We start from the raw sequence: 14,208 nt of genomic DNA, 5'->3' as shown, positions 1-14,208 counted from the left end.
AATTGTAGTTCTAATAGAATTTTTCTTTACTAAGTCACCTAAGTACTCTGTTCCCAGAATGAAAATCAGCCCTCATCCTTTTCTTTTTTGTATCCCCGAAGTCATAACACGTCTCTGGCCATAGTTTCTTCCAGCTACCAGGCATATAGTTGTTGGTCAGTCCTTCTAACTTCGGTGACATTTATGAAGCCTTTCATCATAATTATGATAATAATGATGAACATAAAGACTGTTCATTGTTTAATGTATCCTATCCTAAATGTGTCACATGTGCTGTATTAATCTGTTTAGTCATTGCCAACAATCTAAAAGTAAATACTGTTATATCTCCAGTGTTTCCAGTGGAGAAAACTGAGACAAAGGACTTCTACCAATCTTTGACTGTCTTTTCATTTTTATCTTCTTTTTCTGTCAGAGTGTTTCTTTCTGATAAGTTTGGCACTGTCACTTGAATACCTTTTTTCAGTCATTATGGGTCAAAACACAAACACAAAATAAGTGGCAGAAAGAGAGGCGCAGGTGGAGTCAATGTGTTGCAGAACACAGTCAGTTTGGGAGAAAGCTCTGCTTGTTGGGTTCTGGTGGTCAAACTGCCTAGGTTCAAATTCTAGCCTTATAATTAAGTAGCTGCTTGATTTGGGGCTGATCATTGGTCTTTCTCGTAGCTCAGTTTCATCAACTTTAAAATGGAATAACAGGAATTCCCTGGTGGTGCAGTGGTTAAGAATCCGCCTAACAATGCAGGGGACACGGGTTCAAGCCCTGGTCTGGGAAGATCCCACATGCCGCGGAGCAACTAAGCCCGTGTGCCACAGCTACTGAGCCTGTGCCCTAGAGCCCGAGAACCGCAACTACTGAAGCCTGCGTGCCACAACCACTGAAACCCATGTACCTAGAGCCCGTGCTCCGCAACAAGAGAAGCCACTGCAATGAGAAGCCCGCACACCACAACGAAGAGTAGCCCCCACTCGCCGCAACTAGAGAAAGCCTGTGCGCAGCAATGAGGACCCAATGCAGCAAGTAAATAAGTAAATAAATAAATATATAAAAACCTGGAATAACAATAGTACATGTTTTGTAGGGTTGTAGTGGGCAATAAATAATGCATGTTAAAGTGGATAGCACATGGCCAGGGCAGAGTAAGTACTTCATCAGAGTTAACTCTTATATTTACATTACTGGTCAGGAGTGAACAGTCTGTCTAACGTTCAGAGCATGGGGAAAAAATACAGGCAATGGAATATCACACTCTTATGAATTGTATGTTCACGTGTAAAGTTAAAGAAATAGTAAATACCACTAGTGTTTTTAGTGAGTGAATTGGGATATACATGTATTAAGCTTTTATGTTTCTGCTGGGGTGACATATTATTCCATGGTTATTTTAATTTGCATGTCTTACGATTGAGTTAAATTGAGTGTATTTGCCACTAGCATTTCTTTTTTTTGCAAATCGCCTACCTATGCCCTGTACCAGGTACCTTTTGACTTCAAATAACAAAAACCTTAATTTAAAATGGCCGAAATGAGTCAGATTTCACTTCATATGACCAGAGTCCAGGTGTATTTCAGTAGCCTGATGAAATTATCAAGGACCCAGATGCTGTCCCCTTTCCTGCTTTTTAAAATCTTCAGCTTGGGAGGAATCAGGCTCCCTGATTTCAGACTATACTACAAAGCTACAGTAATCAAGACAGTATGGTACTGGCACAAAAACAGAAATATAGATCAGTGCAACAGGATAGAAAGCCCAGAGATAAACCCACGCACACATGGTCACCTTATCTTTGACAAAGGAGGCAAGGACATACAGTGGAGAAAAGACAGCCTCTTCAATAAGTGGTGCTGGGAAAACTGGACAGCTACATGTAAAAGAATGAAATTAGAACACTCTCTAACACCATACACAAAAATAAACTCAAAATTGATTAAAGACCTAAATATAAGGCCAGACACTGTACAACTCTTAGAGGAAAACATAGGCAGAACACTATGTGACATAAATCACAGCAAGATCCTTTTTGACCCACCTCCTAGAGAAATGGAAATAAAAACAAAAATAAACAAATGGGACCTAATGAAACTTAAAAGCTTTTGCACAGCAAAGGAAACCATAAACAAGATGAAAAGATAACCCTCAGAGTGGGAGAAAATATTTGCAAATGAAGCAACTGACAAAGGATTAATCTCCAAAATAAACAAGCAGCTCAATATTAAACAAACAACCCAATCCAAAAATGGGCAGAAGATCTAAGTAGACATTTCTACCAAGAAGATATACAGATTGCCAACAAACACATGAAAGGATGCTCAACATCACTAATCATTAGAGAAATGCAAATCAAAACTACAATGAGGTATCACCTCATACCAGTCAGAATGGCCATCATCAGAAAATCTAGAAACAATAAATGCTGGAGAGGGTGTGGAGAAAAGGGAACCCTCTTGCACTGTTGGTGGGAATATAAATTGATAGGGCCACTCTGGAGCACAGTATGGAGGTTCCTTAAAAAACTAAAACTAGAACTACCATACGACCCAGCAATTCCACTACTGGGCATATATCCTGAGAAAACCATAGTCCAAAAAGTGTCATGTACCACAATGTTCATTGCAGCACTATTTACAATAGCCAGGACATGGAAGCAATGTAAGTGTCCATCAACAGATGAATGGATAAAGAAGATGTGGCACATATATACAATGGAATATTACTCAGCCATAAAAAGAAATGAAATTGAGTTATTTGTAGTGAGGTGGATGGACCTAGAGTCTGTCATACAGAGTGAAGTAAGTCAGAAAGAGAAAAACAAATACCATATGCTAACATATATGGAATCTTAAAAAAAAAAAAAAAAGGTTCTGAAGAACCTAGGGGCAGGACAGGAATAAAGACGCAGACGTAGAGAATGGACTTGAGGACACGGGGAGGGGGAAGGGTAAGCTGGGGTGAAGTGAGAAAGTGGCATGGACATATATACACTACCAAATGTAAAATAGATAGCTAGTGGGAAGCAGCTGCATAGCACAGGGAGATCAGCTCGGTGCTTTGTGACCACCTAGAGGGGTGGGATAGGGAGGGTGGGAGGGAGATGCAAGAGGGAGGAGATATGGCGATATATGTATACGTATAGCTGATTCACTTTGTTATAAAGCAGAAACTAACACACATTGTAAAGCAATTATACCTCAATAAAGTTAAAAAAAAATCTTCAGCTTGTTGTTGAATTCACTTCAATAATTCACTTAAATAATTATTGAGCACCTATAATTTACCAGGCAGTAGTCTGTAGCTATGGGAAATAACAGCAGTGAGCAAAACAGGCCATGTTTACTGCCCTCCGAAAGCTTACAGTTTGGTGGGGGTAGGGGAGGAGGCGAACAAGAAGGTAGAATGTGCAGTAAGTAAGAAGATGTTAGGTGTTTTTTTTTAATGTGGAAATATGAAACATTTATTTTAGATATCAGACAAGAACAGAGCTAAGTAATCCAATTTTACTGCAGCAGTATAAAAATCATGCCTTCACCCCACAGTGTAAGATTTAAATGCATCTGCACAAGGGGACATGTTATGTAAAATGTAGTAAGATTGCTGCTGCCCTGCCAAGCACTTCCAGTCCCTACCCAGGTCCTGCTGCAATACTGGTGGTCCCAATAGTTTCATGGAAGCAAATCATTAAAAATAATAATAATAAAGCAATTAAAAAGACAAATCAGAATGCTTCAGTGACCATATATCCAACTCAAACTTTATCTATTTAAATGATCTTCCCACTAATCTTTATTTCACTCAAACTTGAACAATAAATCTTCCATACTGAAGTATCTTCCTTGCCTAATTAATTCAAAGGAAAAAACCAAAATGATTAGTAAAGAAAAATGTAGGGATTAACACGCCCTTTGAATTTGTTTTAAATATTTTTAAGGTTTAAAAATTGTTTAATTTTAATTTCTAGTAAGAAAACATTATCTGAATGAATACCCTAATGGCAAACCACTGTAAAAATGTTTCAGCTGCATTTGGGGCAGAGGGGTAGGGATTATCTTCAAAGCACCCTAGCTTTTTTCATGAGAAGGTCAGAGGTACACTGGTTTGTATTATTGCGACATCCATTAGGTGATCTAAGTTGCTTTTCCTTCATCAGGGGCTTTATTTGTCAGAAGGGCATTATGCTTGACCTCCAAATTTGGCCGACAATTTACTGATGAGATTCATAACCTTTGAGTTGCTCTGATATTTTGACGTATTTTCCGGGTTCTGAGCCACATCCTGGAAGGCCACCATAACTTCTGGATCCTGTATGGCTGCAAGAACCTCTGGATCACTAAGAATTTCATTGAGCCCAGGCATTCCTGCCATTCCAGGCATGCCCCCTCCCATTCCAGACATTCCGCCAGGAAAGACACCTGGAAAAGAGCCATACTGAACCCCTGATTGTCATCTGGCTTCTTCCTCCCTCTGGGCGCTCTCATGTTCTTCCTGAGCCTTCTTGACGCTTTCTGTTCTTTCTTTGATCTCTCGCTCTTCACGTTTTTGCTCATACTTTCTCTGATGTTCAGCAATTTTCTGGGCCCTTGGTTGAACTTCTTTCAGCATTGCACTAGCATCTTCATCATAATCCAGCTTACAGGCAAGGGCTAGATCATGGGCAGCTTCTTCCCAATGGCCCAAAAGTCTGTGTGCTTTCCCTTGCCACTTGTATGGCTGTGCAGAATCAGGATTTATTTCAATAGCTCTGTCACAGTCTCGGATGGCAGCATTTGGCTTCTGTAATTTGATGAAGACACTTGCTCTTTTGCCATGCAGAATGGCCAAACGAGGATTTAGCTTGATGGCATCTGTGAACAAGTCAGTGGCTTTCTGTAGTTCACCATCATTTAGGGCATCAGTGGCAGCTACTTTTTTATCATTTGCCTGATCCATCATCTCCTCAGTTATCTCTACGCTTTCATCTCACATTTCTTGAGGGGCATCAGTGTCTGGGTCAGTCATACCTTCATTGTCAATTTCTAGATCACTTTCCTCACTTGATGGTTCATCTGTCTTTATGTTTTCCTCCGCCTTCTTACTATCTGTTTTTTCTTCCTTGGTATTTTCTTCCAATTTAGTTTTATGAGTAGCAGGTGGTATTTTACCCCCCATGCTCTCCACCCACTCCCTCAGGAAGCGCATTTCCTCGGTGTGCAGAACGTTTGGGTCCTGCTTGCACATTTTCGTGAAGGCTCGAAGCTCGCTCACTTTGCGGGGGTCCATGGTCCGGAGGCGGCGGGCGCGGCGAGGCTGCTGCCGGATTCCAGGCCCAATGTTAAGTGTTATGGAGAAAAATAAAGCAATGCAGGGGGATGGGCGAGGCTGAGTCGGGTTATTTTAATGACGTGATCAGGGAAGGCTTCAATGCAGTGACCTTTGAGTGGAGTCTCAATGGTAGTAAGAGTGCAAGGGCAAGAGGTGCGGTGGAAGAGCATTTCAGACAGAGGGCCTCTCCCGGAGCACATAGGCCCGGGGCAGGAGTGAGCTGGCGCCTTCAAAGACCTGGAAGGAGAGCTGGGGCGGGTGGCAGAGCTGAGTGATGGCTGGCAGAGAGGGGGAGCAGGAAGTCAGAGCGTGCAGGGCCTTGCAGACCATTGTGAGATGTTTTGGCTTTTATTCCGGGTGAGATGAGATACCTTTGGGGGCTTTTGAGCAGAGGGCTGACCTTACTTGACTAACACTTTGAAGGGTTCATGCTGGCTGCTGTGCTGAGACTAGGATGAAGGGGATAAAGGCTGAAGCAGGCGTGGTAGTTACGAAAATATTGCAAGCAGCCAGGTGAGAGGTATTTTGGAAAAAGACATCAGAGAAATGGTTCTGTATATATTTTGAAGGTAGACTGAAAGGATCTGTGGAGGAGTTGGGTGTGAGATGTGAGAAGAAGAGAGGAGTGGTGTTCACACTTTTGGTAGTCCACGTGACCAGCGCCCTAAAGATGTGGTCTATCTGTTCGTGTACGTCTATTTTATTTGGAACAAAAACCTTTCCTGGATGCTCTCAGCAGATTTCCCCTTGGATCCTATTGGCTGTGATTGGTCATGTATTCCTGTTGTAGGTACAAGTGAGGCCAGGAAAGCCAACATCTGTTCCTCTGAGGCCTTATAATGGGAGGTGGCCTCTGACAGCAAGAACAAGTTGATGGCGGGGGTGGGGGGGGGTGGAGTGGCTGCTGGTTGGGTAACAGTAGTGCCTTCCGTATGTCACTGCCCACTTTTCTGTTGGGTTGGTCATCCTTTAAAAAAAAATTTTTTTTTAAAGTAACTTGTAAATACTCTTTGCATGTTAAGAAAATAAGCTCTTGTAATAATAGATTCTAAATATTTCCAAGCGATATATTTTAATGAGGTTTTTTACTCAGAGGTCAGTTTTCTAATTTTGAAATAAATGAATCCTTTCAAAGTTACAAGTGGGGGCAGGTGAATGCGGAGACTGATGCATAATTTATAGTTTTTCCTACTGTAGGTGTAAGTGTCATTTTAACCTGAATGCTGGCTAGTCATTCTTTATAAAACTCTCATTTGGGGTCTTGTAAGGGCAGCAGTGAGGTGGATGGGAAAAACAGAACCACCCTGATTCCTCTGTGCCCCGTAGATCTCTCTCTTATTACTTCCTCCTACCACTGAAGATGTGCAGCTTCATCAGAGGCAGAGTCTTCAGTAAGATTTTCTTCTTACAGTTTTTTCTTGCTTCTCTCTTCAGTGGTCATTGTCTACTGACTTTTCCTTCCCTGCCTCCCTCCCTCCCTCGCTCACTCTCTTCCTTCACCAGCAAAGCTGATAACTGGCTTATTATAACAAGAGAATTTTTTCTTATTATATGATTAATTGTTCATCCTTCAACATGGGAGGCAGTGTAGCTCTAAGATTTTGAGTGTGCTCTTCCTCCTCAGTCACAGCAGAGTTTTGAGCTTCACCTCCACTACTTACTAGCGGTGTGACCCAGACCGCTTCATTGCACAGCTCCATTCCTGTTGTGCTAGGGATGGCATTCCCATCAAACACAATGCAAATGCTGCTTCCTGGAGTTGTACAATGTGGTGGTTCTGATGTGACTTTAGGCAAGTTAATTCAGCCCTGAGTTTTCAATGAGATCATGAATGTGGAATTCTAAGAACACTGCCTTTAAGGGACTTAAGAGGAAATGATGAACAATTCCATAGCCCTTCGTTTTTACCTTTGACTAAGGGTTGATTACTAATAACTAATCAAGTGGGGAAGTAGGGTCATTGTGAAGTAGCTGTGAGGTATTATGGAAGGTATATTATAAAAACCTCTATTTTTTCCTCCTCTGCATACGTCATTGTTAAAAAAGCAATTGTGAGTATATGAGTTTGGATCATTTCCACAGTTCAGCTGGAGCTCTGAGGCCTTTCCAAGACTCCGTTGTGTTGATGCACAGGATTGGGGCGGGGTACAGATAGGTGAGATACATTTACAGTTGTTGCATGATAACTTATCAAGGCATAGCCAAGAGAGGGAATTCAGTGCAGGCAAGTGAAAATATATTTAGTTTTCTTTTTCCAAAGTGTTCACTTTAATATACTTCTGGTAGGATATTAGAACAATTTCTAAGTTCCAAGTTCTGTGCTTAAAATCAGGAGATTCTCTAGGAGTCACTGGTTTAGTTTCTGTGCCACAATTCAAGTAGAGTTACAACACCGTTACAGCAGTTGTTGGGAATTTAGGGGTTTAGGGCTCAGAATAAATGCACATTCACTTATGTCCTTTTTTGTGCGGGATACTTTTTTGGGGGAATGGTTTTAAGTGTAGATTTACAAGGAAAATCAACTTAGTGCATATTAAATACAGTGTATTCCTTTTGATCAAAACTTGCCTAGAGGAATGTTTTTCCAGTAGGTGCAGAGGGGAGTGTAATCGTAAATAAGATTGTTTTATTCTTTTTTTAAAATTTGGCTGCGTGCGGGACCTTTATAGTTGCGGCATGCGGGATCTTAGCTGCAGCATGTGGGATCTAGTTCCCTGACCAGGGGTTGAACCCGGGCCCCCTGCATTGGGAGTGCGGAGTCTTAACCACTGGACCACCAGGGAAGTCTCAAGATTGTTTTATTCTTAATGAAGTTATGTCTTAGAGCAAGAGAAAGGTACATAAATTTTTCCTTATATTAGCCCTGTATTATAATTTGACTTACAACCTTTTAGCTTTAGATTTGTAGAGTGATTACTAACCACCTGTCACTGTGCGGATCTGTAAAGACTCCATGGTGAGATGAATGTATGGGAGAAGGGTAGGAGTTATGTGCTAGTGCATACGCAGGCAGAAGGAGCAACTTAAGGATTGGTGGCACAGACCTGCGAAATTGCTTGGCCCATTTGTAAGTGTTCAGTGTTAATAAAAATACAATATACTGTATATCATAGTTCCCACGTTGAATTTAACCATAACTAATGATACAATTGTGGCTCTAAAGCAGTTGTCTCCAAACTTATATTTGTTTTCTTTTTCTTTTTTAAAAATTTATTACTTATTTATTTTAAAAAATTTATTTATTTTATTTATTTGGTTTTGGCTGCATTGGGTCTTTGTTGCTGCACGCGGGCTTTCTCTAGTTGCGGCGAGGTGGGGCTACTCTTCGTTGCGGTGCGCGGGCTTCTCATTGCGGTGGCTTCTCTTGTTGCGGAGCATGGGCTCCAGGTATGCGGGCTTCAGTAGTTGTGGCGTGAGGGCTCAGTAGTTGTGGCTTGTGGGCTGTAGAGCGCAGGCTTAGTAGTTGTGGCGCACAGGCTTTGTTGCTCCACGGCATGTGGGATCTTCCCGGACCAGGGCTCGAACCCATGTCCCCTGCATTGGCAGAGGATTCTTAATCACTGCGCCACCAGGGAAGTCCCAAACATATTTGAATCATGCCTCCATTAGTAAGAATTTGAATCCTTGGTCTCAGCATCTGTATCCTTTTTATTTTTCTTTTTGAAATAGTGTACATCTATCACAATCCTTACATGAACACGGATTGCTAAATTTTAGGAGAGCTAAATTTCACATTCCTTATTAATCTCAAGTTCTAGGATTTGCAGGCTTGTGATTGGGACATTTAAGTGTGTTGTGTGCATTCTGCTTTGGAGACCACTACTCTAAAAGACCATGGTATAAAGAAGATTCAGAATGTTCGTTTTTCTGCTTTGAATGTTAAGTGGTATGTAGTGTAGATGGATGGGATAGAGAGAGTGATGAGTGGACTCTTTGAATCCCGAAGAGGCCATTGGAGGAATCAGAGTATTGGTGAAATAAAAAGTTTGAGTTCTGGGTCTGCATTCTGTGAAGGCTGTAAATGAATATTCATGTCTCCTTAACATTTATTTAGTATCCACTGTGCGCCAGGCACTCTTCCCAGCAATTTCATATATGTTACTTAATCCACAACCCTTTTACTGATGAAGAATCCAGCTTGTTAATTTATGTAAGTGGGAAAAAGCCAGAATTTTTCCAGGACTTTGACCCAAAGCTCTTTGTTTTTCTCTTTTTACTACAGCTCTTTTGAGGAGCTCTAAAATCTAGTTGAGGAGTTAGGAGAAATAGACATTCAACAAAGTGTTAAAGAGGAAATTTTAAGTCCTTGGAATAGTGACTGTGTTTCTTGGGTCAGAGCTCTGTCTAGCCAAGTGCATACAGAAGATGTTAAATAAATACCTGTTAAGCATTCAAGGACTCTTAGTATCAAGCAGCGTGGGATTTTAAGACATGTGGACTTGAGTCTCAGCACTTCCGTTTCCTAACTGTATGACCTTGGCCAGTTACTTACCCTCTCTGAGCCTGAGTTTCCTTATCTGAAAAATGGGGGACTCAATCTCAGTTGCACTGGGTTGTTATGAGAATTAAATGATAATGTATAAGATGCCTAACTCACAAGGTCTATTATGTGTTACCTAGCTTCTATAATGACTTTGAACACAAACACAGGAAGGTTCTGTACTTGTTATAGCTGTTGGTTCTCTAATCTCCAGGGAGGTGTGTAACAACAGTGCTCTCCTCCAGTTTCTATCTCCACCAGTTCCTTTTGGAGCTGGTAAAAATTACTTATTTTAACATAGTACATTATTTTGTTTCAAATGATAAATAGTAAGATAAAATGTAATTTTTGTGGCCAGTGTATGGTAAACTCTGATGTCTAGGATAATCTCTTATATCATTTAATTTAATGGGTGTGTTTTGGGGGGCGGGTGGTAAATACAGGCCAGCGTGAAGAAGAAAATGAAAACATCCATAACTTCACTGTTCACACAACCCTTGCGGGCTTAAAAAAATTCCATGTACGTGATTAAGAAATTTAAATTCTATAAACCAGAAGCCCCCTTTATTAGCTTGGGTGTCATAAAAAAAAATACCACAGACTGGTGGCTTAAACAACAGAAACTTATTTTCTCACAATTTTGGAGGCTGGAAGCCCCAGATCAAGGTGTCAGCAGGTTGAGTTTCTTCTGAGGTCTCTCTCCTTGGCTCGCAGGTGGCCGCCTTCTCACTGTGTCCTCACCAGGTCATCCCTCTGTGTTGTCCGTGTTCTCATCTCCTCTTTTTTTTTTAAATTTATTTTTATTTTTAAAAATTTTTTAAAAAAAATAAATTTATTTTATTTATTTTTGGCTGTGTTGGGTCTTTGTTGCTGCGTGCGGGGCTTTTTCTAGTTGCGGTGAGCGGGAGCTACTCTTCGTTGCGGTGGGCTTCTCATTGCGGTGGCTTCTCTCGTTGTGGAGCACGGGCTCTAGGCACGCGGGCTTCAGTAGTTGCGGCACACGGGCTCAGTAGTTGTGGCTCACGGGCTCTAGAGCACAGGCTCAGTAGTTGTGGCGCACGGTCTTAGTTGCTCCACGGCATGTGGTATCTTCCCAGACCAGGGCTCGAACCCGTGTCCCCTGCATTAGCAGGCGGATTCTTAACCACTGCGCCACCAGGGAAGCCCTCATCTCCTCTTCTTAAAAGGACATTTGTCGTACTGGGTTCGGGTTCACTCTTAACACACTGGTTTTAACTTCTTTACCTCTTTATAGGCCGTATCTCCAGATACAGTCACACTCTGAGATGCTGCGTGTGTGGGCATCGGCATGTGAATTTGGGGCGAGCACAGTTCAGCCCGTAACTGCCCTACCCTTGAAACCGCTAGTGACCGTTGTATTTATATAGTTCCAGAAGAAGTTCCTGTTCGTATATCTGTGGGCATATGAAGTTATATAACTAGGGGTAATTAAATTAGTTTCTTTGAACTTAATGTGAACAGTATACATAGCAGCAAAGAATTACTGTAGGTTTGTGCTAGGTTGGGGAAATGAACTTGTTATATGGAACCAGACATGATGGTATATTTATGGGGGGGGGTGTGTGTGTAGTATATATGAGTTTGTTTAGGTAAATACCAATATACTAAAGCCTCTTCAATGTAAAGTTGACTAGTTTCATATTTGTCTTAAGTCCTTGATGTGCTAAAACTTTTTTTGTGTGTGTCAACCTATGAGTTTGATTTATTCATTCAGTCCTTACTGCATACATACTGCTGTGTCAGGTACTCTGTTAGGCATTGGAAGTATGCAGGATCATAAGATGAGATCCCTGCCCATCAGCCCTAAAGTTGGGTGAACCGGCAAGGGTGGTGAGACAAGTGCAGATATGGACAGGCTTCTGAGTCCTGAAAAGAGGAGGAGCTCTTTGTACCCTGAGGCTTACACAACGCTTTTCTAGAGGAGGTAACACTAAACTGAAGCTTGTAAGGACCGTCCAAAGAGTATTTCAGGCAGAGGGAATAGCACATGTAAAGGCAGAGAGTTTTGAAGGGGATGATAAAAGGTTAAATATGGTGAAAGTATAACATGGAGAGGAGCGACAGTAGATGAGGCTGAGCTGGTGGCATAAGTTGCATCATGAAGGGTCTTTTATGCTATATTGAGAAGTTTGTGGGGCTTCCCTGGTGGCGCAGTGGTTAAGAATCTGCCTGCTAATGCAGGGGACACGGGTTCGAGCCCTGGTCCGGGAAGATCCCACATGCTGCGGAGCAACTAAGCCCGTGTGCCACGAGTACTGAGCTCGTGAGCCTGGAGCCCGTGCTCCGCAACAAGAGAAGCCACCCCAGTAAGCACGCACACCGCAGCGAAGAGCAGCCCCCGCTCGCCGCAACCAGAGAAAGCCCGCGCGCCAACGAAGACCCAACGCAGCCAAAAATAAATAAAATACATAAATTATTAAAAAAAAAAAAGTTTGTATTTCGTTCTTTTTTTTTTTTTTAAAGAAGTTTGTATATCTGTCTCTAAGGCTTGCAGTGTGCCACCACTGAGGATGAAAGGGGAGCAGCATCGTATTTGCATTTTCAAAGCATCTGTCTGCATTGGTGTGGAGGATGAACGGAGGGAGATGGGACGCGGTTGGGTGCTGGCAGGTGAGAGAGGAATGACTGCCTGAAAGAAGACAGTTTGGGGGATGACAGAGAGGCAACAGACTGAAAAGAGGTTTCAGAGGTAGGATTAATAGGACTTGTTTAGGAAGGGGAGAAAACTGAAATGATTGAAGTTTCTAGGCGGATGGAACAGATTTGGGTAGAAGCCAGATGATGACAGATTGAGTTTTGGATCTGTTGAACTAAAAGTGCCTGTGTTCCATTCAAGCGAAGATGCTCACTGGGAATTTGGATGTGTGGAGAGTGGGTGTGGACTGGAGCCGAGACTCAGTGTGAAGGTGGGAGTTGAGGGCATAAGAACCTGTCTAGTGACAAGAAGCAATTGGGAACTGTATTCCAGGGAGCGTTAGTATTTTCACTGGTGGTCAGAAGGAAACACCGTAAAGTTGGCCAGAGAAGCCAGGAGATAGATTTCTAGCAGGTCTGTGTATGATGTACAGTGTCGGTTGTTCTAGGGATAACTGTGGGGTGAGATAAAGATGGCTTAGAGAGTGTCTGATAGATTTGACTATCTGCTATCTGGAATAGTGGGTTTGTTAACCAGATTACAGAAGGTTCTGTGGTGAATTAGAGACAAGAGAAAGAATAGGCACGAATAACTGACGAGACTTTCTAAAGAAGGTAACGTATATGGTATCAGAGAGGAAGGAAGCGGGGCTCAGGGATGATGGACATTTAGAGGTAGGTAAGGCTAGATTTATGAGAGGGAGACAGTGGCAGGAATAGTGGTAGCGGGGAGAGGTTAAAGAGAAACAAAAAAGGGAGGGCATTTTGGAGTAAGGGGTTGACTTGGGATCCACAGGATTGGATTGGGATTGGGATTGGGATTCGTTTATTCTTTATTTTTTCCTCCCCTACTAAATGGCTATCTTGGATAATCTCTTGAGTGTGAATTGGAATATCCTCAATTTGTCTCAGGACCAAAGATATATTCTGGTATCAGGAACTAGGTTTTTTTTTCATTTTCAATTACACTTAAGTAGGAAAAGCTGAATTAGTGAATCTGTTACATAGCGTTGAGATACTTTTCTGGTGATGGGGAAAGGAATCTAGCTAGCACTCTTGAGTTAGCCTGTTACACTGGGGAAGAAGGTAGTTGTATAAGCTTCCTAGGGCTATTGTAACAGAGTACCAGAAACAGAAATTTACTGTCTCACATCTGCTACAGGCCTCTCTCCTAGTTTCTGGTGGTTGCTGGGCAGTCCTTGGTGTTCCTTGACTTGCAGCTGCATCACTCCAGTCTGTCTCCATTGTCACAAGACCTTCTCCCTGTATGTCTGTGTCTCTTTGTCCAAATTACCCTCTTATAAGGACACTGGCCATACTAGATTTAGAGCTCATCTTACTCCAGTATGACCTTATCTTAACTTGATTACATCTGCAAAGACCCTATTTCCAAATCAGGCCACATTTCTCAGGTTCCAGGTGGACATGAATTCTGGGGACGGTATTCAACCAAATATGGTAGTTTTAGAAATGAATTTCTAAAGTGAAATTTCATGCATCAACTAAAGTTGTAGAGCGGGTTTTATAATACTAAGGGAATTGTCAAAGCAGGGCCATTAGAATTGTTTTAACCTATTTAGGGCTTAAGTCTCTGTGATTATACATTTTTAGTATTGTAAACCAATTCAGATGAAATCCTATAAATCTAAATCCGAATTATAAATTAAAACTTCCCCACTTTTATTATTTTTAAGTGTAAGAATACCATTATTACCAAGGAGAGATCATTGAGGATAATCTTTTCTGATGAGAAAATGATGAGAAATGCCATTGTATG

At 41.8% G+C, this 14,208-nt stretch overlaps 1 protein-coding gene and 1 pseudogene across 13 annotated transcripts in view; one reads left to right on the top strand and one right to left on the bottom strand.

Moving 5' to 3' along the window:
• The window catches only part of KMT2C (lysine methyltransferase 2C), a 276,950-nt gene that overhangs the window by 32,845 nt on the left and 229,897 nt on the right, over positions 1 to 14,208 (top strand). The gene's annotated exons all lie outside the window — the stretch shown is intronic.
• LOC133096994 (hsc70-interacting protein-like) lies at positions 4,169 to 5,255 on the bottom strand (annotated as a pseudogene).

This window comes from Eubalaena glacialis, chromosome 8 (genome assembly GCF_028564815.1).
Source record: "Eubalaena glacialis isolate mEubGla1 chromosome 8, mEubGla1.1.hap2.+ XY, whole genome shotgun sequence".
NCBI classification, from domain to species: Eukaryota; Metazoa; Chordata; class Mammalia; order Artiodactyla; family Balaenidae; genus Eubalaena; species Eubalaena glacialis.
Note: the sequence above shows the minus strand (reverse complement) of the source record. Positions and strands in the feature narration are given on the sequence as shown.